At 44.4% G+C, this 24301-nt stretch overlaps 1 long non-coding RNA gene across 1 annotated transcript; it reads left to right on the top strand.

Moving 5' to 3' along the window:
- The first annotated feature begins 13198 nt into the window (after positions 1–13198).
- On the top strand, positions 13199–20759 carry LOC135516488 (uncharacterized). The gene is made up of 3 exons (XR_010451933.1): positions 13199–13671; positions 15846–16042; positions 20628–20759. It is a non-coding gene; the product is annotated as an uncharacterized LOC135516488 (long non-coding RNA).
- The last annotated feature ends 3542 nt before the right edge of the window (positions 20760–24301 follow it).

The raw sequence follows: 24301 nt of genomic DNA, 5'->3' as shown, positions 1-24301 counted from the left end.
TTGCTCTTATTGGCTGTGTTACTCAATACCACATCTGGGTTCAAATAGTATTTAGCTTTTTCTTCTTTTTTTTTTGCTCGCTTGGACTGCCAGACTATTATATTAGTTCCATTGCTACTGGTAAACTCAAAACACAGAAAGTATTTGAAATGATTTCAAATGGCATGTGAGGCCATAGAGTTGGACAGAGTTCTCGTCTTTTGTAATGATTTCAGATAGCATGTGAGGCCATAGAGTTGGACAGAGTTCTCGTCTTTTGTAATGATTTCAGATAGCATGTGAGGCCATAGAGTTGGACAGAGTTCTCGTCTTTTGTAATGATTTCAGATAGCATGTGAACTCACAGAAGTAAAGAGGTCTCCTCTTTGTATCTGTGCCATTGTGGTGTCTGTGACAGAATGGGCAGCGCCATTGACGCTGTCTCCATTTTTATGCTATATCCATCCTAAACAAATCATGTGTGTCATTAAGTTATCATGACCACAAGATGGCGGTGATATAGATTAAAGTCATTTAAAAAAATTAAAAAACATGGCACCAAATTTAAAAAAGAAGACAATGGTTTGATCATTGGCTGATTGCTCACAACCCATTAGTATCCCCACCCAGTTGACTACTTTAAAATGGTGGAAAACCCTCACTGTATATATATGTGTGTGTGTATGTAGTGTGTGTGTGTGTGTGTGTGTGTATGTGTGTGTGTGTGTGTGTGTGTGTGTGTGTGTGTGTGTGTGTTTATGATGTATGTCTTTGGAGGTTTATATGAACATTGTTAATCTGTGATGCGCATTCCAGCAGTTTTAAATAGAAATACAAGAATTCAGAATAGTAATTCAATTAATTATATTTCCTTTGGTTTGTTACATGATTCGTTTATACTATATATTACAAGATCTGTGCCTCAACTTTTTTTCTTTTTTTTGATGCTATTACACACACTTTTCATGTTATGATGTAATTCTGGTAATAAATGAAGGGTTGATCTGATTAATAGGGGAAAATAAAAGGCTTGAAGAAGATAAAATGGGGTGTGACTATGTGTTCTTTCCCCGTGACACTATGAATGGGCAACCTCTCTCTCTCTCTCTGTTTGTCTCTCTCTCTCCCCTTGTCACGGCTTTCGTTGTGGGAAGGAGGAGCGGACCAAAATGCAGCGTGGTTGTGATTCATTTTATTTTAATAGAGAGACTATACACGACTAAATTAACAAAATAACAAACGTGCGAAAACCGAAAACAAGCCCTATCTGGTGCAAAACACAGAGACAGGAACAATCACCCACAAACACACAGTGAAACCCAGGCTACCTAAATATGGTTCCCAATCAGAGACAATGACTAACACCTGCCTCTGATTGAGAACCATATCAGGCCAGACATAGAAATAGACAAACAAGACATCCAACATAGAATGCCCACTCAGATCACACCCTGACCAACCAAAACATAGAAACATACAAATAAACTATGGTCAGGGTGTGACACTCCTCCCTCCTCTCTCTCTCTCTCTCTCTCTCTCTCTCTCTCTCTCCTCTCTGTGTGCCTCTCTCCTCCCTCCCTCTTCTTTCTCTTTCTCCCCTCTCTGTGTGTCTCTCTCTCCTCCCTCCTCTCTCTCTCCTCTCTCTGTGTGTCTCTCTCCTCCCTCCCCTCTCTCCTATCTCCCGTTCTCTCTTTCTCTCCTCTCTTTCTCTCCTCTTCTCCTCTCTTCTCTCTCTCTTTCCCCTCTCTCTCTCTCCTCTTCTCTCTCTCTTCTCTCTCTCATTCCCCTCTCTCTCCTCTTCTCTCTCTCTTCTCCCCTCTCTTTCTCTCTCTCCTCTCTCTCCTCTCTCCCTCAAAGTCCTCCAGGTAGAGTGTGACCCTGTGTCAGGTGGTCAGACTTAGTCGTGGATTGAGCTGCTTAAAACACCCCGTCATAGGAGTATTAGTGTGTCGGCTCCCAGACTGAGCAAACTGCAACACACACAGGTCTTTCCAGATATGTATCCAACCCAGGACTAAATTGTTCTCTCTTATATCAGACCTGTGGTCGCTGGCTTCCCAGAAGCTAGCACATAATGTTCTGAGAACCATGTGTTTTGTTAAGAGCTTGGTGAGAGAGTGTGGTTGTCCTATGGTTATCTTGCATATAACTTCTCACAACTTTCTGGGAATGGAGCAGGACAGTTGCTTGGTTTCGGGAACATTCTCAGGACATGAATGATAGGGCAACATTTTTTTTGGGGATTTCCGCCTAAATTAATTTCCAGCCTAAATAGATATACCCAAATGTAGTTTTATTTCATGATGGCCAGAACCAACTGGTAATGTTGCATACTGTACAGTGCCTTGCGAAAGTATTCGGCCCCCTTGAACTTTGCGACCTTTTGCCACATTTCAGGCTTCAAACATAAAGATATAAAACTGTATTTTTTTGTGAAGAATCAACAACAAGTGGGACACAATCATGAAGTGGAATGACATTTATTGGATATTTCAAACTTTTTTAACAAATCAAAAACTGAAAAATTGGGCGTGCAAAATTATTCAGCCCCCTTAAGTTAATACTTTGTAGCGCCTGTACTGTACTGTACTGACCTAACCAATCAGTGGCCAACTTTATGTTTTGAATCATTGTCTTGTTGGAAGACAAATCTCCGTCTCAGTCTCAGGTCTTTTGCAGACACCATCAGGTTTTCTTCCAGAATGGTCCTGTATTTGGCTCCATCCATCTTCCCATGAATTTTAACCATCTTACCTGTCCCTGCTGAAGAAAAGCAGGCCCAAACCATGATGCTGCCACCACCATGTTTTACAGTGGGGATGGTGTGTTCAGGGTGATGTGCTGTGTTGCTTTTACGCCAAACATAACGTTTTGCATTGTTGCCAAAAAGTTCAATTTTGGTTTCATCTGACCAGAGCACCTTCTTCCACATGTTTGGAGTGTCTCCCAGGTGGCTTGTGGGAAACTTTAAACAACACTATTTATGGATATCTTTAAGAAATGGCTTTCTTCTTGCACTCTTCCATAAAGGCCAGATTTGTGCAATATACGACTGATTGTTGTCCTGTGGACAGAGTCTCCCACCCCAGCTGTAGATCTCTGCAGTTCATCCAGAGTGATCATGGGCCTCTTGGCTGCATCTCTGATCAGTCTTCTCCTTGTATGAGCTGAAAGTTTAGAGGGACAGCCAGGTCTTGGTAGATTTGCAGTGGTCTGATACTCCTTCCATTTCTATATTATCGCTTGCACAGTGCTCCTTGGGATGTTTAACGCTTGGGAAATCTTTTTGTATCCATATCCGGCTTTAAACTTCTTCACAACTGTATCTCGGACCTGCCTGGTGTGTTCCTTGTTCTTAATGATGCTCTCTGCGCTTTTAACGGACCTCTGAGACTATCACAGTGCAGGTGCATTTATACGGAGACTTGATTACACACAGGTGGATTGTATTTATCATCATTAGTCATTTAGGTCAACATTGGATCATTCAGAGATCCTCACTGAACTTCTGGAGAGAGTTTGCTACACTGAAAGTAAATGGGCTGAATAATTTTGCACGCCCAATTTTTCAGTTTTTGATTTGTTAAAAAGTTTGAAATATTCAATAAATGTCGTTCCACTTCATGATTGTGTCCCACTTGTTGTTGATTCTTCACAAAAAAATACAGTTTTATATCTTTATGTTTGAAGCCTGAAATGTGGCAAAAGGTCGCAAAGTTCAAGGGGGCCGAATAATTTTGCAAGGCACTGTAGTTTCAGAAAGTTCTTGAAATCACCTGTCTGGTACAAAATGTGTTTTACATTCCTGATCTCTTCTCACTTTTGAGGACACAAGTTCAAGTACATAGTACAAATATAATGAAAATATGAAAAATCCAATATGATTTCAACAGAAGTGGGGCAATAGGACTTGAAATGACTGAACCGCTTTCTAAATATAATAAAAATCTAATTATAAAATGACTTACTGTAAGATTTCACCTTTCTTATAACTGGCAAATAAATATGATCACATTTAGTGACGGAACAATATTGGTACCATTTCATATAGCTGACGACAGAGAATGTTCTCCTAAATGTCCCCACTGAGAGGCGCAGAAACACTATTCAAATCTGTGCAAACTCGTTGCAACTTCAGCTTTAAGTACAAAGTGATTTCTAACACGTTTGAGATAAGACCCATATGCAGATAGCGTTGCAGAAACAAAAGGTTTATTGCTAACAACAGGGGCAGGCAAACGACAGGTCAAGGTCAGGTCACTGGAACACTAGAACACTAGAACACTAGAATACTAGAACACTAGAACACTAGAATACTAGAACACTAGACCACTAGAACACTAGAATACTAGAACACTAGAACACTAGACCACTAGAACACTAGAACAGGGGTCAATAATCCAGAGAAGGTCAACAGGGTCCAGAACAACAGGTAGTCTCAGGGTCAGGGGTCAATAATCCAGTTAGGTGGGGTAAGGTACAGAACGGCAGGCAGGCTCAGGATCAGGGCAGGCAGAACGGTCAAAACCGGGAAGGACTAGAAAACAGGAGCAGGGAAACAGGCAGTAGTGTAACAGTATAACTTTATATCGTCCCCTCACCCATACCCGGACACGAATCAGGGACTCTCTGTACACATCAACAACAGTCGCCCTCGAAGCATCGTTACCCATCGCTCCACAAAAGCCGCGGCCTTTGCAGAGCAAGGGAAACTACTACTTCAAGGTCTCAGAGCAAGTGACGTCACCGATTGAAACGCTATTTAGCGCGCACCACCGCTAACTAGCTAGCCATTTCACTTCCGTTACAGTAGCAGGGAAAAACACGGGTAGATTTGACGAACAAATCTAACTGGCAACAGACAAACAGAGAACACAGGTATAAATACACAGGGGATAATGGGGAAGATGGGTGACACCTGGAGGGAGGTGGAGACAAGAACAAAGACAAGTGAAACAGATCAGGGCGTGACAGATTTAGTCTGTCTGTGACCAAGAGAAAGTGGTCTTGTTTAAATTCAATGAAATGATTTAGTATTTTTTCATTTTGAAAGCTCTAAATCCACATGAGAATATCATAGTGAGATGAAGCAACAACTGCTGAATTCACAAGACTGTCATCTTCCATTTGCCGTCTCCCAGCCTGGGCTTCCGTCACTCAGAGGGAGAGTAAATCAATTATTTGTCTGGATAGGCCAGAACATGTGACACGTAACTCGCTATGCAAATGTGGGGTGTGAAACCTGAGATTTTATGTCAGCTCCCTTGAGAGATTGGTAGTGGAGAGCAGGTAGATGGGCTTTCTGGCACTATCATGCACGGGACCCTACGACGTTCACAGAGCGCTTTTTACACCAACAAAATGTCAGTCAGAATTGGTCCAAAACCAGTAAAAAAAACAGATATAGGGGACTTAATATTGACAAATACAAAAAAAAAAACATTCTTGCTATTTCATTACTTTAACCTCTTGAAACTCTAGGGGCGCAATTTCATTTTTGGATGAAGAACGTTCCCGTTTTAAACAAGATATTTTGTCACAAAAAGATGCTCGACTATGCATATAATTGATATCTTTGGAAAGAAAACACTCTGAATATTCCAGAACTGCAAAGATATTGTCTGTGGGTGCCCTAGAACGGGAGCTACAGGCAAAACCAAGATGAAACGGCAACCAGGAAACCAGCAGGATTTTTGAGGCTCCGTTTTCCATTGTCTCCTTATATGGCTGTGAATGCGAGAGGAATGAGCCTGCCCTTTCTGTCGTTTCCCCAAGGTGTCTGCAGCATTGTGACGTATTTGTAGGCATATCATTGGAAGATTGACCATAAGAGACTACATTTTCCAGGTGTCCGCCCGGTGTCCTCCGTCGAAATTGGTGTATCTTTTTCAGCTGCTGGTATTTTTCCATGCGATTCTGAGGGGAAAGCAGGCTTCCACAAACTGCATATCAATGAAGAGATATGTGAAAAAATACCTTGAGGATTGATTCTAAACAACGTTTGCCATGTTTCGGTCGATATTATGGAGTTAATTTGGAAAAGGTTTGACGTTTTGGTGACTGAATTTTCGTTTAGTTTCGGTAGCCAAATGTGATGTACAAAACGGAGTGATTTCTCCTACACAAAGATTCTTTCAGGAAAAACTGAACATTTGCTATGTAACTGAGAGTCTCCTCATTGAAAACATCCGAAGCTCTTCAAAGGTAAATGATTTTATTTATTTGGTTATCTGGTTTTTGTGAAAATGCTAAATGCTACGCAAAATGCTAAGCTAGCTTGCAATACTCTTACACAAATGCTTGATTTGCTATGGTTCAAAAGCATATTTTGAAAATCTGAGATGACAGTGTTGTTAAGAAAAGGCTAAGCTTGAGAGCAGGCATATTATTTTCATTTCATTTGCGATTTTCAGAAATCGTTAACGTTGCGTTATGCTAATGAGCCTGAGGCTGTATTCACAATCCCGGATCCGGGATGGGGAGTATCAAGATTAAATGGAGGATCGAAAAGTTGTTAGATATACATTTCACCTGGGAGCATGAGCAGCATTTTGCTCTCTGTTTTCCATTATTATTATATTTTTTTATCTTATTTATTTTTGTTTTTTACCCCCTTTTTCGTGGTATCCAATTGGTAGTTACAGTCTTGTCTCAATGCTGCAACTCCGTACGGACTCGGGAGAGGTGAAGGTCGGGAACTGTGCGTCCTCCAAAACACAACCCAACCAAGCCTCTTGACACAATGTCCACTTAACCTGGAAGTCAGCCACACCAATGTTTCGGACGAATCACCCTACACCCGGCCCACCGCAGGAGTCACTAGCGCACAACGGGACAAGGACATCCCTGCCAGCCAAACCCTTCCCTAACCCAGACGATGCGCCGCCCCATGGGTCTCCCGGTCGTGGCCAGCTGCAACAGAGCCTGGACTCGAACCCAGAATCTCTAGTGGCACAGCTAGCATGCCTTAGACCACTGCTTCACTCGGGAGGCCCTGTTTTCTGTTTGCCTACAACTCCAGCACCTGTGGAATGTACCTAGATATGCGTATGTTCTTCAGCTTTTGTACAGCTTCAGCAGATACCCAGCTCATTTATGGATGAGCTGGGCTCTTTGTGATTAACAGGGGACTATTTAGTGGGCTCGGTAGGACAGTTATTTTCAGGTCCATAAATTCTTGAGTGCAGTTCTGCGGAGTGATCTAACACCCAAAGCCCTCACTACCTCGACTGCAATAACAGCCTGGCGGCGTGTCTCAAGTTTTAAAAATAGCTGGACCCTCGAACTCTCATTATGGCGATACATCCCTGCTATGGAAAACATTGAATGGGGAGGAAAGTTTTGTTTATGAACTAGAACCACGTGCTTGTTTCCATTGCTCAAGGCATTGAATGTTTCACATATAGTGTAGAAGCAGTGATACTATCGTAAGGGAAGGTTGGTGGTGATACTGTAGGGCAGCCCCTAAAGTGACTCTTCTTATCAACTGTATGCAAGAATTTCCTCTGTTTTCTTAGGAATTCAACATTCTCTGTGTTGGTCTTGCCAACCCCCACTGTCACAACATGTAGGTCTGATATCTGATTGGCAGTTAACTTTACAGTAATACTATTGGTCAACAGCTCAGGTTTTGAATCCAAAAAACTCAGATGCTTATAAAAGGGTCTATAGGATTAATTGTTCTCTTATTTGTTCCTGGATTGCTGTGGTGAGACACTTTTTCTTTCTATGGGTGCCTTTCATGTGAATCCATTCATTTTACAAAGTAATTAAATACCCTTGTATTTAGAATTCCATTCTCAGAGATTTCTTCATTGATCCTTTAAGAAAAACAGTCTCATTGCATATTCATATTTATCATATGGAGTCAGATGAAGATAATTAATTGAATAGGCTAATTACTTAGTCTTAATTCGAGTCACATGTGGTGTATATATAATATACTGCATATTCAAATATAAAATATTAATGTCCACTACAATACCACATTCTAAAATGTTAATTATTAGGCATAGCACACCATTACCAATGACTACATCGCAGTGCTAGCTGTGCCACTAGAGATTCTGGGTTCGAGTCCAGGCTCTGTCGCAGCTGGCCGAGACCAGGAGACCCATGGTGAGGCGCACAATTGGCCCAGCATCGTCCGGGTTATGTCCTTGTCCCGTTGCGCACTAGTGACTCCTGTGGTGGGCCGGGTGTACGCTGTTTCATCCGACACATTGGTGTGGCTGGCTTCCAGGTTAAGTGGGCATTGTGTCAAGAAGCAGTGCGGCTAGGTTGGGTTGTGTTTCGGGGGACGCACGGCTCCCGACCTTCGCCTCTCTCGGTTGTAGCATTGAAACAAGACTGTATGCATGTCAACATTAGAAGCCTCCTCCCTAAGTTAGTTTTACTCATTGCTTTAGCACACTCTGCCAACCCAGATGTCCTAGCTGCATCTGAATCCTGGCTTAGGAAGACCACCAAAAACCCTGAAATTTCCATCCCTAACTATAACATTTTCCGTCAAGATAGAACTGCCAAAGGGAGCAGAGTTGCAATCGACTGCAGAGAGAGCCTGCAGAGTTCTGTCTTACTATCCAGGTCTGTGCCCAAACAATTTGAGCTTCTACTTATAAAAATCCACCTTTCCAGAAACAGGTCTCTCACTGATGCTTCTTGCTATAGACCCCCATCAGCCTCCAGCTGTGTCCTGGACACCATATGTGAATTGATTGCCCACCCATCTATCTTCAGAGTTCGTGCTGTTAGGTGACCTAAACTGGGACATGCTTAAAACTTCTTGACGCTACCCATCCCGTTAGCGGGATCATTTTCGTCAGCAACCGCTGAATAGCATAGCGCAACGGTCAAATAATATTACTAAAAAATATTAATATTCATGAAATCACAAGTGCAATATTGCAAAAGACAGCTTAGCCTTTTGTTAATCCACCTGTTATCTCAGATTTTGAAATTATGCCTTACAGCGATAGCAATCCAAGCGTTTGTGTAAGTTTATCGATAACATAACATTATGTACACTAAGCATTAACTTCATGCGACGAGCAATCCCGTATCCGGGATCCTATTTATAGCCTCAAGCTCATTAGCATAACGCAACATTAACTATTCATGAAAATCGCAAATGAAATTAAATAAATATATTTGCTCTCAAGCTTAGACTTTTGTTAACAACACTGTCATCTCAGATTTTCAAAATATGCTATTGAACTATAGCTAAACAAGCATTTGTGTAAGAGTATTGATAGCTAGCATAGCTATAAGCCTAGAATTCAGCCAGCAACATTTTCACAAAAACAAGAAAATCATTCAAATAAAATAATTTACCTTTGAAGAACTTCTGATGTTTTCAATGAGGAGACTCTCAGTTAGATAGCAAATGTTCAGTTTTTCAAAAAATATGATTTGTGTAGGACAAATCGCTCCGTTTTGTTCATCACGTTTGGCCATGAAAAAAACCTGTATCCAGTTATAGCCTCAAGCTCATTAGCATAACGCAATGTTAACTATTCATAAAAATCGCAAATGAAATGAAATAAATATATTTGCTCTCAAGCTTAGCCTTTTGTTAACAGAACGTTTCCTAAAAGTTCAAACATTGTTAATTACCATTTTGGTAATGGTCTAGGAACGTTCTCCAACTGGTTTGACATTGGGAAGGTTCTCATTTTTTCTTTTGGAAAAGTTTTATTGGTACAATTCCTTTAAAAACAGCTCATACATTTTTTACATCATTTATACACATAAAAAAGGCAAAAAAGCATAAAACACAGCATTTGAAAGTTACATTTAAATTTGTTAAAACGTACATGTTGTTAAAACCAATGAAAACAACTATGAATAAAAGTACTTTCCTTATAAAAACATCAAATCTGTAAAAGCCATTTAAAATGTGTACTAATGATCTAACAAGGGTAAAACATTTTTAAGACATGAAAAACATGTTAAAAAGCCACTTTGTTAAAAGGCTGTCTTCAGTCCCTTGTACAGGAGCGGGGTGAGTCTTTATCAAGCTCACCTCATCCTGCTCTTCTGAATGGATCATCGTCCCGTCCTTCGGGGCCCAGAGGGGATCCCTCCCCTAAGCGCATCGCCCTAGGTGCCGCAGCGCTGTCAGGCCGTGGCCGCCGGGACCCTAGGGTGTTGTGGGGACCCTTCGCTTGGGGTTGAGGCCCCCTTTCTTCCGTACCACCTCAGGGCTTCCGTGGCTACCATGGCCACTGCCTGGGGGGTGGTCTCTACGTTTTTTCAAGCTACCAGCAGGTTACGGGAGGACCACAGTGCTTCCTTCAGGCACGTGAGGGTGGACCAGAGCTTGGTGAAGGTCTTCGATGGAATGGGCCTTCGGCCCACCCCATACAGCACGAGCTGAGGTGTTAGGTCCTCCCCTGCTGGCAGACACGAGGTGATCAGGGGGCCTGCTTCCTGCCACAGGTCCCTGGCGGCTCTGCACTCCCAGAGCATGTGCCTCACCGACTCTTCTTGGCCGCAGCCTGGTCGGGGGCACGCGGATGTCCTCGCCATGCCCCGTGAGTGCATAACGGCCCTGACCGGGAGGATCTCGTGGGCGGCCATCCAGGACAGGTCCCGATGCCGATTCAGGAGAGCAGGATGGGCCACGTTGCGCCAAACCGTTGTATCTCCCTCCTCATTGTCTTTTTTTTTTTTTTACCATCTCAAAATAGGATGCTGCCCCTTTAAGACAATTGTGTTCCATACAGATCTATAGCTGTAGCAGGCTAGCCTTTAGCCAGAACAAACGCTAAAGTGTATTTTTGTAGGTTAATTCTTGCATTCCCACAACTTTTAAGGAACCAAATGTGTTTGTTTCGTTTCTACTTTGATAGTGTGCTCAACCATTTATCTCAGGCAAACTATTGGGCCTTTATTTATTGGATGAAAAATGTATAGCTGATGCTCTCCTTCTCCCTTCTCACTGTCTCCTCCCCTCTCCCTGATGCTCTCAATCTCCCTCCTCATTGGCTCCTCCCCTCTCCCTGATGCTCTCAATCTCCCTCCTCATTGGCTCCTCCCCTTTCCCTGATGCTCTCCCTCACTCTTCTCATTGTCTCCTCCCTCCTCCCTGATGCTCTCAATCTCTCTTCTCATTGTCTCCTCCCCTCTCCCTGATGCTCTCCCTCCTCATTGTCTCCTCCCTCCTCCCTGATGCTCTCCTTCTCCCTTCTCACTGTCTCCTCCCCTCTCCCTGATGCTCTCAATCTCCCTCCTCATTGTCTCCTCCCCTCTCCCTGATGCTCTCAATCTCTCTTCTCATTGTCTCCTCCCCTCTCCCTGATGCTCTCAATCTTTGTTCTCATTGTCTCCTCCCCTCTCCCTGATGCTCTCCCTCCTCATTGTCTCCTCCCCTCTCCCTGACCCTCTCCCTCCTCATTGTCTCCTCCCCTCTCCCTGACCCTCTCCCTTCTCATTGTCTCCTCCCTCCTCCCCTCTCCCTGATGCTCATTGGCTCCTCCCCTTTCCCTGATGCTCTCCCTCTCTCTTCTCATTGGCTCCTCCCCTCTCCCTGATGCTCTCCCTCTCTCTTCTCATTAGCTCCTCCCCTCTCCCTGATGCTCTCCCTCCTCATTGTCTCCTCCCTCCTCCCTGATGCTCTCCCTTCTCATTGGCTCCTCCCCTCTTCCTGATGCTCTCCCTCACTCTTCTCATTGTCTCCTCCCTCCTCCCTGATGCTCTCAATCTCCCTTCTCATTGGCTCCTCCCCTCTCCCTGATGCTCTCCCTCTCTTCTCATTAGCTCCTCCCCTCTCCCTGATGCTCTCCCTCCTCATTGTCTCCTCCCTCCTCCCTGATGCTCTCCCTTCTCATTGTCTCCTCCCCTCTCCCTGATGCTCTCCCTCACTCTTCTCATTGTCTCCTCCCTCCTCCCTGATGCTCTCAATCTCCCTCCTCATTGTCTCCTCCCTCCTCCCCTCTCCCTGATGCCCTCCCTCCTCATTGTCTCCTCCCTCCTCCCCTCTCCCTGATGCTCTCCCTTCTCATTGTCTCCTCCCTCCTCCCCTCTCCCTGATGCTCATTGTCTCATCCCCTCGCCCTGATGCTCTCCCTCTCCTCCCCTCTCCCTGATGCTCTCCCTCTCCTCCCCTCTCCCTGATGCTCTCCTTCCTCATTGTCTCCTCCCTCCTCCCCTCTCCCTGATGCTCTCCCTCTCCTCCCCTCTCTCTGATGCTCTCCCTCCTCATTGTCTCCTCCTTCCTCCCCTCTCCCTGATGCTCTCCCTCTCCTCCCCTCTCCCTGATGCTCTCCCTCCTCATTGTCTCCTCCCACCTCCCTTCACCCTGATGCTCTCCCTTCTCATTGTCTCCTCCCCTTTCCCTGATGCTCTCCCTTCTCATTGTCTCCTCCCCTTTCCCTGATGCTCTCCCTCCTCATTGTCTCCTCCCACCTCCCCTCTCCCTGATGCTCTCCCTTCTCATTGTCTCCTCCCCTTTCCCTGATGCTCTCTCTTCTCATTGTCTCCTCCCTCCTCCCCTCTCCCTGATGCTCTCCCTCTCCTCCCCTCTCCCTGATGCTCTCCCTCCTCATTGTCTCCTCCCACCTCCCTTCACCCTGATGCTCTCCCTTCTCATTGTCTCCTCCCCTCTCCCTGATGCTCTCCCTCCTCATTGTCTCCTCCCTCCTCCCCTCTCCCTGATGCTCTCCCTCCTCATTGTCTCCTCCCTCCTCCCCCTCTCCCTGATGCTCTCCCTTCTCATTGATGCTCTCTCTTCTCATTGTCTCCTCCCTCCTCCCCTCTCCCTGATGCTCTCTCTTCTCATTGTCTCCTCCCTCCTCCCCTTTCCCTGATGCTCTCTCTTCTCATTGTCTCCTCCCTCCTCCCCTCTCCCTGATGCTCTCCCTTCTCATTGTCTCCTCCCCTTTCCCTGATGCTCTCTCTTCTCATTGTCTCCTCCCTCCTCCCCTCTCCCTGATGCTCTCTCTTCTCATTGTCTCCTCCCTCCTCCCCTTTCCCTGATGCTCTCTCTTCTCATTGTCTCCTCCCTCCTCCCCTTTCCCTGATGCTCTCTCTTCTCATTGTCTCCTCCCTCCTCCCCTTTCCCTGATGCTCTCTCTTCTCATTGTCTCCTCCCTCCTCCCCTTTCCCTGATGCTCTCTCTTCTCATTGTCTCATCCCTCCTCCTCTCCCCCCATCCCTCTCTACCCCCTCTTTCCCCCTTCCCCATCACTCTTTCCCCCTTCCCCATCACTCTTTCCCCCCCTCCCCCCTTCTCTTAGCCAATATTGTGATTTTGGGGTCTCTAACAAGCACCTATTGCGCATCTAGAAATAGAGAAACAACCACAATATCCATATAAAATTATCTGATGAGATTATCATTCAATTCTTCACACCAGGACAGGGCAGGTCAAAGAGTTGTTCTAGATAGTTATAGTTTATAATGGACATTTCTCGATTTCTCCGGATGCATGCACCGGTGGTTTTCAACTGTGTCGAATGCGCGCTTCGGAGGGAGTTCCAGAACGCAGTTATAAACGGTTGGAGCGCGTCCCGGTTGTCGGCTTGGCTCCGTCTGTCAGTTAGATCCCGGAGAGAGAGAGGGGGCTTGATTGAGTAGGGGACGATGATGGCAATAGCGAAGATACCGTGGCTCCTTCTCCTCGAGATGGGATTGTACGCCAGTTGTTTCGTTTGTGGAATCGTCACGGCAGCTTCTCTCACTATCACACAGGTAAAGAAAGTTAAAAACGTTTGTCTTCTCATGTTAACTTTGCAGACACTGGTAGGCTAATGTTGACATACTGTGTCGATTGGCTGTCTGCTTTGGACTGACTGTTATGTCGCAGTTGTAAAACATTTACTTTGATTTACTTTCCAAACTGACATTTCTTTATTTGAATCACCTGAATAAGTTTGACTGGGGGAGAATAGTAGCCTAATTTGATGTCTTGTGATTGAATAAGCGTATTATACATTAGGAGAAAGCAGGACTCTGAAAGTGTATGCACCTGGTCATATGACTGACTGCCTCGCTGCTTTCTCCTAATTCTGTACCAGTATGGGTACGGGAAAACCCACTTAAATCCTTTTAACGATATATTCATTCGACCAAGGCAGGGCTTAAAGTGGAAATATGTAACCTTTTTTTTTGTGGCGACCAAATTCACATATAAAATGTGAGTTATAAATTCATCATTCTATTTGAAAGCAAGTCCAATAAGATGTCCTGTTATATATGTGCTATCTCTATGCGTACTCTTATTAAATTCTGGTTTTTGCGTCTTTAACTTTCGGTTTTGTACACCAGATTCAAACAGCTGAAACAACAGTATTTTTGGTTATGGAAAATATATTCTCTACACGATACTATGTTATTTTCACGTAAACTGAAATTAGGCAAACTATTAATAGTTTTAGCAACCAGGAAATGCTGCAGCGATTTCTGCATAGTGCAAGTTTAAGCTATTTAACCTGGTTCAAGTTCATGTTCAACCTACAATAGCCAACTGGCCACATTCTATAGTGACACATGACCTCTCTTACAAACAGCTTTCATTTGTTCCTAAATTATTAGTTCTGGGAAGTGACGCAGTCATGTGTAACTATAGTAACGTGGAACTAAAACCCAAGAGCTCTGATACAGACATTTATCATGTGACCTGGCTGCGGTCTCCTGGTGTCAAATTATAAACCGCATGCTTTGAGTCAAGAGCAAAATGACCGAGACAGAGAGAGAGAGAGACAGAGAGAGAGACAGAGAGAGAGACAGAGAGAGAGACAGAGAGAGAGAGAGACAGAGAGAGAGACAGAGAGAGAGACAGAGAGAGAGAGACAGAGAGAGACAGAGAGAGTGTCAAATTATAAACCGCATGCTTTGAGTCAAGAGCAAAAAGACAGAGAGAGAGAGAGAGAGAAGGGGCGTCAATTGGGTATGCTAGCTCGACACCAACCATTTAAAATAGGCTACTAACATCATTCCAATCCCGATTAAAAAACAAATGTAGTTTAGAGGTGTTAGAAGGACTGACTTGACTTTAGGACCATGCGGACTCCTGGGTGCGGGAGGGAAGGCCATTTGTATGGCTGTCTTTATGGATAGCAGAGATCTGTATGTAGTGACGAGATGCTTATGTCTCTGCCCTAACAATATGAGTCATTGTTCCAAAGCAGGGAAGGCATGCAACAAGCTTAGGTCCAAAATAAACCCATAGAAAAGCAATGACGCTTATTTACTATTCCCCTACTGACTCTGGGGTGAGCGTTCAGTCCCCTACTGACTCTGGGGTGAGCGTTAAGTCCCCTACTGACTCTGGGGTGAGCGTTCAGTCCCCTACTGACTCTGGGGTGAGCGTTCAGTCCCCTACTGACTCTGGGGTGAGCGTTCAGTCCCCTACTGACTCTGGGGTGAGCGTTCAGTCCCCTACTGACTCTGGGGTGAATGGTGCTACAGCAACAAAGGTGATAATGGCTGGAGTCAATGTTGCTGTTCCACACAGCATGTTAAAACCTTAAAACGAAATGTATAAATTCACTAATTAAGCTTTGCCATTCCGTGGTTTAGCTGAAATGATGCCCCTGAGAGAGAGAGAGACACAGCCAGACAGACAGGACAGAGGGACAGACAGGACAGAGGTATGGACGGACAGACAGACAGGACAGAGGGACAGACAGACAGACAGACAGACAGACAGGACAGAGGGACAGACAGACAGACAGACAGACAGACAGGACAGAGGGACAGACAGACAGACTGGACAGAGGGACAGAGAGTTCTTTGAAGCATTATGACAGGTCATGTTGTCAATTTTGTGGATTTTCAGTACATTTAAACTAACAATGGCTGGTGATCTCTCTCTCTCCCTCCCTACCCCTCCTCGCCCCCCTACCCCTCCTCTCTCTGTCCAGGGAAGTTTCAGTGGTCTCTGTATCCTTTACGGGACAGTAAATCACAACTCGTCATCAGACTCCCTATTGGTCCAGACCTCCAGCTCTCCCTCGCTCTGTTACTTTGTCTCTGCTATCTCAGTGTGTGTAGCAGTGTTCTGTTTCTCTGTATCACTGTACTGGATATATACATGCTGGCTGGATGGAGGGGTTAACAGGTGAGTGTTTCTCTACATATCACTGTACATGTCTATCTATATACAGAGCATTCAGAAAGTATTCAGACCCCTTGACTTTTTCCCTATTTTGTTAGGTTTCAACCTTATTCTAAAATTGATTAAATTGCCCCCCCCCCCCCAATCAATGTACACACAATATAATGACAAAGCATAATTTTTTTTATTTTTTTATTTCACCTTTATTTAACCAGGTAGTCAAGTTGAGAACAAGTTCTCATTTACAATTGCGACCTGGCCAAGATCAAGCAAAGCAGTTCGACACATACAACGACACAGAGTTACACATGGAGTAAAACAAACATACAGTCAATAATACAGTAGAAACAAGTCTATATACGATGTGAGCAAATGAGGTGAGATAAGGGAGGTAAAGGCAAAAAAAGGCCATGGTGGCAAAGTAAATACAATATAGCAAGTACAACACTGGAATGGTAGATTTGCAATGGAAGAATGTGCAAAGTAGAAATAAAAATAATGGGGTGCAAAGGAGCAAAATAAATACATCAATTAAATACAGTAGGGAAAGAGGTAGTTGTTTGGGCTAAATTATAGATGGGCTATGTACAGGTGCAGTAATATGTGAGCTGCTCTGACAGCTGGTGCTTAAAGCTAGTGAGGGAGATAAGTGTTTCCAGTTTCAGAGATTTTTTTAGTAGTTCGTACCAGTCATTGGCAGCAGAGAACTGGAAGGAGAGGAGGAGCAAAAATGACGAAGCAAAAACAGGATTTTAGATATGTTTGTTAATGTTAATGTTTGTTTAAAAAAAACTGAAAGTCCGGGCTCTAGCTGGGCCACTCAAGGACATTCAGAGACTCCAGCACTGTCTTGGCTGTGTGCTTGGCTGTGTTTCATCAGACCAGAGAGTCTTGTTTCTCATGGTCTGAGAGTCTTTGGGTGTCTTTTGGAAAACTCCAAGCAGGCTGCCATGTGCCTTTTACTGAGGAGTGGCTTCCATCTGGCCACTCTACTATAAAGGCCTGATTGGTGGAGTGCTGCAGATATGGGAGAACCTTCCAGAAGGACAGCCATCTCCACAGAGGAAATCTGGAGCTCTGTCAGAGTGACCATCAGGTTCTTGGTTACCTCCCTGACCAAGACCCTTCTCCCCCCGATTGCTCAGTTTGGCCGGGCGGCCAGCTCTAGGAAAAGTCTTGGTGGTCCCGAACTTCTTCCATTTAAGAATGATGGAGGCCACTGTGTTCTTGGGGACCTTCAATGCTGCAGATCTGTGCCTCAACACAATCTTGTCTCTAAGCTCTACGGACAATTCCTTTGACTTCATGGCTTGGTTTTTGCTCTGACATGCACGGTCAACTGTGGGACCTTATATAGACAGGTGTGTGCCTTTCCAAATCATGTCCAATCAATTTAATGTACCACAGATGGACTCCAATCAAGTTGTAGAAACATCTCAAGGACGATCAATGGAAACAGGATGCACCTGAGCTCATTTTCGATTCTCCTAGCGAAGGGTCTGAATGCTTATGTCAATACGGTATCTGTTTTTTTATTTCATAAATTAGCAAACATTTCTTAAAACCTGTTTTCGCTTTGTCATTATGGGGTATTGTGTGTAAATTACTGAGTTAAAAAATATATTTTTTTTTAGAATAAGGCTGTAAAGTAACAAAATGTGTAAAAAGTCAAGGGGTCTGAATACTTTCTGACTGTGACAAATTAACCATTTTCCTTTATCGTTTTTTTCCCATAAAAATAATGTTAAAAGAAATCTCAATTCCATGTCAAGTCACAATGCAGAATAATGGTCCTATTACTGTAACCGCCAGGGCCGGGCAGCGACGTTATATCTACCTCAGTCAGATACCCTTGTTTGTTTGTCTGGAACCTTCTCTGGTGATGGTTTCAAAGCGCCACTGAACGGGCACCTCTGACGCGAGACTAACAGCCATCACTAAGCAACCAAAACTGTCAAATCAAATCATCTGGAACGGAGGAGACGGATTAGTTGTCGTACTTCCTAAGAAAAGAAAAAAACACCGGCATCTTTCATCGCGAGCTAGCGAGGGACTGAGATAGAGGGGAGGGGCTCAGTATAGGCAGGTCGGCCACCAGTCTGACAGTCAGAAATGCGCTCTGTATCTCTTAACGCTTAACGGAATGCTGTATTTCGCTTTGAATAAACTAGGATATTCTACACTCAACAGACCGAAGACTGAACACACACATCATTAGCGAAGAGAAAGAGAAAGCTGCACTGTGATTTTAATATTGGGGGGCTGCTTTTACATAGGGATTTTTTTAAATGTAAAATAAGTACTTCAGGTCCGTTATCTTCTTCCCCAGAGTCAGATGAACTTGTGGATACCACTTTTATGTCCCCGTGTCCAGTATGAAGGAAGTTAGAGGTAGTTTTGCGAGACAATGCTATCTAGTGTTAGCGCGCAATGACTGGGAGTCTATGGGTATCTGCTAGCATTCCATTTCATTAACAAGGATTATTTGCATTTAAAAGTTTCAATTCGCTAGTCAGAAAAGTCCTTATAGCCCTCTCCCACTAGAATGAACGATAAGCGTCTTCTATTGCTCTCTATTGATAGGCTAGGTGCCTGTCAGTCACAAAGCCAGCGATGTCCCGCCTCTCGGTACCTGTGTTAATAGGCTCGGTGCCTGTCAGTCACAAAGCCAGCGATGTCCCGCCTCTCGGTACCTGTGTTAATAGGCTAGGTGCCTGTCAGTCACAAAGCCAGCGATGTCCCGCCTCTCGGTACCTGTGTTAATAGGCTAGGTGCCTGTCAGTCACAAAGCCAGCGATGTCCCGCCTCTCGGCACCTGTGTTAATAGGCTAGGTGCCTGTCAGTCACAAAGCCAGCGATGTCCCGCCTCTCGGTACCTGTGTTAATAGGCTAGGTGCCTGTCAGTCACAAAGCCATCGATGTCCCGCCTCTCGGTACCTGTGTTAATAGGCTAGGTGCCTGTCAGTCACAAAGCCAGCGATGTCCCGCCTCTCGGTACCTGTGTTAATAGGCTCGGTGCCTGTCAGTCACAAAGCCAGCGATGTCCCGCCTCCCGGTACCTGTGTTAATAGGCTCGGTGCCTGTCAGTCACAAAGCCAGCGATGTCCCGCCTCTCGGTACCTGTGTTAAAAATAGAGCTCAGTCTGCAGTTTCTTCCCGTTCTGTGGATTTCCTTCCTCCCTACTGCATGTAGAAGTTGCCATTTTTAACCCATTATTATGTGCAACATTCCGCAATGTCTGTCTAACCTTATGACCTGTGTTAATGGCTGGTGTGTCTGTCACAAAGTCGATGTGACCGTCATTCGTTTCCGTGTGTTAATGTGTGGTGTTTCTGTCATGGCGTGTGTGTGTGTGTCTCTGCATGGAATGTGTGTGTGTTTCTGTATGGTGTGAATGTGTGTGTGTGTTTCTGTATGGTGTGTGTGTGTGTGTTTCTGTATGTCTGTGTGTGTGTTTCTGTATGGTGTGTCTTGTGTGTGTTTCTGTATGGTGTGTGTTTCTGTATGATGTGTGTGTGTTTCTGTATGGTGTGTGTGTGTGTTTCTGTATGGTGTGTGTGTGTGTGTCTGTATGGTGTGTGTGTGTATGTGTGTGTGTGTGTTTCTGTATGGTGTGTGTGTGTTGTATGGTCTGTGTGTGTGTGTTTCTGTATGGTGTGTGTATGGTGTGTCTGTGTGTGTCTGTATGGTGTGTGTATGGTGTGTGTGTCTGTGTGTGTGTGTTTCTGTATGGTGTGTGTGTGTGTATGGTGTGTGTGTTTCTGTATGGTGTGTCTGTATGGTGTGTGTGTGTGTTTCTGTATGGTGTGTGTGTGTCTGTATGGTGTGTGTGTCTGTGTGTGTGTGTTTCTGTATGGTGTGTGTGTGGTGTGTGTGTGTGTGTCTGTATGGTGTGTGTGTGTGTCTGTGTGTGTGTGTGTCTGGTGTGTGTGTTTCTGTATGGTGTGTGTGTGTGTTGTCTGTATGGTGTGTGTGTGTGTTTCTGTATGGTGTGTGTGTGTGTGTCTGTATGGTGTGTGTGTGTGTGTGTGTGTGTGTGTGTGTGTGTGTGTGTGTGTGTGTGTATGGTGTGTGTGTTTCTGTATGGTGTGTGTGTGTGTCTGTATGGTGTGTGTGTGTGTGTGTGTGTGTGGTGTGTGTGTGTGTGTGTGTATGGTGTGTGTGTGTGTCTGTATGGTGTGTGTGTGTGTGTCTGTATGGTGTGTGTGTGTGTGTGTATGGTGTGTGTGTGTGTGTATGGTGTGTGTGTGTGTTTCTGTATGGTGTGTTTCTGTATGGTGTGTGTTTCTGTATGGTGTGTTTCTGTATGGTGTGTGTTTCTGTATGGTGTGTTTCTGTATGGTGTGTTTCTGTATGGTGTGTGTTTCTGTATGGTGTGTTTCTGTATGGTGTGTGTTTCTGTATGGTGTGTTTCTGTATGGTGTGTTTCTGTATGGTGTGTGTTTCTGTATGGTGTGTTTCTGTATGGTGTGTTTCTGTATGGTGTGTGTTTCTGTATGGTGTGTTTCTGTATGGTGTGTGTGTGTCTGTATGGTGTGTGTGTGTGTGTGTATGGTGTGTCTGTATGGTGTGTGTGTGTGTTTCCAGAGAGCGTCTATGGCTGACCGTGACCCTGGTGGTGTGTGGAGTGTTTCTCTTCTTCCTCCTGCTGACGGGCTGTGTGTTGAAAAGAGGAAGAGACTCTCTGTGTGACTCTGTCCTACACGCTGTCCCCAACATCACCAGGTACACATCTACCTAAACTTGTATTCGCAGTAGCTTTTCTTCATATAAAATCTCTAAATGGTTTGTGGGTACAACCACCAATATGACTCTAAATGGTTTGTGGGTACAACCACCAATATGACTCTAAATGGTTTGTGGGTACAACCACCAATATGACTCTAAATGGTTTGTGGGTACAACCACCAATATGACTCTAAATGGTTTGTGGGTACAACCACCAATATGACTCTAAATGGTTTGTGGGTACAACCACCAATATGACTCTAAATGGTTTGTGGGTACAACCACCAATATGACTCTAAATGGTTTGTGGGTACAGCTACCAATATGACTCTAAATGGTTTGTGGGTACAGCCACCAATATGACTCTAAATGGTTTGTGGGTACAACCACCAATATGACTCTAAATGGTTTGTGGGTACAACCACCAATATGACTCTAAATGGTTTGTGGGTACAACCACCAATATGACTCTAAATAGTTTGTGGGTACAACCACCAATATGACTCTAAATGGTTTGTGGGTACAACCACCAATATGACTCTAAATGGTTTGTGGGTACAACCACCAATATGACTCTAAATGGTTTGTGGGTACAACCACCAATATGACTCTAACTGGTTTGTGGGTACAGCTACTACCAATATGACTCTAAATGGTTTGTGGGTACAACCACCAATATGACTCTAAATGGTTTGTGGGTACAACCACCAATATGACTAAATGGTTTGTGGGTACAACCACCAATATGACTCTAAATGGTTTGTGGGTACAACCACCAATATGACTCTAAATGGTTTGTGGGTACAACCACCAATATGACTCGAACTGGTTTGTGGGTACAACCACCAATATGACTCTAAATGGTTTGTGGGTACTGCTACTACCAATATGACTCTAAATGTTTGTGTGGTAAACTTCTACTACCAAATGAATGAACTGGTTTTCTACAGCTACTACCAATATGACTCTAACTGGTTTGTCTAGGACCTGGATCCAATATGACTCTAAATGGTTTGTGGGTACTGTTACTACAATATGACTCTAAATGGTTTGGGGTCAGTATTAATATGACTTAAATGGTTTGTGGGTCAACCACCAATATGACTCTAACTGGTTTACACTGGACTGTACTACCAATATGACTCTAAATGGTTTGTAACAGACCACCAATATGACTCTAAATGGTTTGTATTAACAGACATACCACTGGACTCTAACTGGTTTGTGGGTACAGCTACTACCAATATGACTCTAAATGGTTTGGGGTACTGCACTACCAATATACTCTAAATGGTTTGTGGGTACAACCACCAATATGACTCTAAATGGTTTGTGAGTACTTACTACCAATATGACTCTAAATGGTTTGTGGGTACAGTAGTTTTGGGCAGTAGTGTATAAACTTAGATGTTTGTAAAGTGTGTAAACATTCCAGAGTTGCAAATGAATGAATTCTGGATTTTCTCCATCTATCTAGCTGTGAAGACTGGACTCAGTCTAGGACCTGGATCAGTCCTTACACTGGAACACAGTTCTACACTGGACTGTACAACGTCTGGGGTCAGTATTAGCACAGTTATACACTGGACTGTACAGGTCTGGGGTCAGCATTAACAGAGTTATACACTGGTCTGTACAGGTCTGGGGTCTGCATTAACATAGTTATACACTGGACTGTACAGGTCTGGGGTCTGCATTAACAGAGTTATACACTGGACTGTACAGGTCTGGGGTCTGCATTAACAGAGTTATACACTGGACTGTACAGGTCTGGGGTCAGTATTAACACACTTATCTGACATCACCACCACTTGTCTTCTTCTTCTTCTTCTCTCTCCAGACTGCGGTGTGGGTGAACTTCTTTTTCTGGATTCTGATTGGCGTGCTGGTGGTGATCCAGAGAGGTCAAGGGTTCGAGTTTAGAATGACGGCGGCCGACCCTTGGCCACGCCCTCTGAGACAGAACCTTTCTTCCCACGCCAGGCCCGCCCCAGTGACTCATAACCGTCTCAACCTTACGACCTGTTGGCTAGACACATGTGGATGTGCGCAAACACATGACGGAGACACGCCGACACACACACACACACACACTCCTCACTGTCTGACCTGTTAGGGTGAGGTTCATTCATTCTCTACTATGTATGTTTGAGAGCGTCCTCCTCACACACACACGCTCCTGGGGTCAGTGTCTATGCAGATCTCTGGTTCTGAGTACTGCGCCCCAGTGAAGCAGAGATGGCCTAGCTGATTTAAGGAAGCATCTGTCTCTTCAAGGATATAACAAAAATATACTAATGGTAACACGTAGAGCCACTGTAGCTTTCTCTGTGGTCCCTCCATCCACAGTCTCTGTGGTCCCTCCATCCACAGTCTCTGTGGTCCCTCCATCCACAGTCCTTTCTCTGTGGTCCCTCCATCCACAGTCCTTTCTCTCCACAGTGTGGTCACTCCATCCACAGTCTTTCTCTGTGGTCCCTCCATCCACAGTCCTTTCTCTGTGGTCCCCACAGTCCATCCACAGTCTTTCTCTGTGGTCCTCCATCCATCTCTGTGGTCTCTCCATCAGTCTCTGTGGTCCCTCCATCCACAGTCCTTTCTCTGTGGTCCCTCCATCCACATCCACAGTCCTTTCTCTTCCTATCCACAGTTCATCCACAGGTGGTCCTCCATCCACAGATGTCCTTTCTCTGTGGTCACTCCATCCACAGTCTCTGTGTCCCTCCATCCACAGTCCTTTCTCTGTGTGTCCATCCACAGTGTGTGTGTGACAGGGACATCAATCTTCTCAGATAATATCAGTGCCTTGCACTATATGTGTGTGTGTGTCCCACTAGGGACCACTGCCAAACCAAGGCAACAGCACCACAGTCAGCTTTCAGCAATGTCACCCTGTCCTCCAGACAGACCTTATAATGCCTTACTGACCACTGACACAAAGCAACCATTTTGTTACAGGGTTCCCTTTCTGCCTGCACTTAATTTTTTTTATTTTTTATTAAAAAGCAAAAACATTAAGTATGTAATTTAGTTTGAGTGAATGAATTATTGTTTTTATACAGAATATTTTTACAGAACTTTATGAAAACAGGTATCGACCATCTAATAAAGAGACATTTTTTTATTTGTCAGATATTCTTAATTCTTTCATTCATTTTTTTGTTCTATATTTCATTCTGGGTTGGGCAACCTTAGTGCTGCTGTAGAGTTCAAGGGTGTACAGTTTTTTTTTTTAAATTATCTAGCACCACATTAACACACCAGGAGTTTTGATTGGACAGATTGGGAATAATGCTGTGTAGACAGTCTGATTTAGAGACTTGACACATGGAGCAGACAAAATACTTCCCGAAATTACAATGTTTAACTGTTACTGAGGTTTATACCTTGTAAAACGAGAACAGATTAGGATTGAATGGCGGGGACCCGGTCACCGAGATTTACCGCCCAAAACCCACTCCCTTTCCCAGGTTAAATTACTGCAACAAACTGGGAAATTATAATACATTATTTATATGAACAGCGTGGCGTGA

Source organism: Oncorhynchus masou, chromosome 27 (assembly GCF_036934945.1).
Source record: "Oncorhynchus masou masou isolate Uvic2021 chromosome 27, UVic_Omas_1.1, whole genome shotgun sequence".
NCBI classification, from domain to species: Eukaryota; Metazoa; Chordata; class Actinopteri; order Salmoniformes; family Salmonidae; genus Oncorhynchus; species Oncorhynchus masou.
Note: the sequence above shows the minus strand (reverse complement) of the source record. Positions and strands in the feature narration are given on the sequence as shown.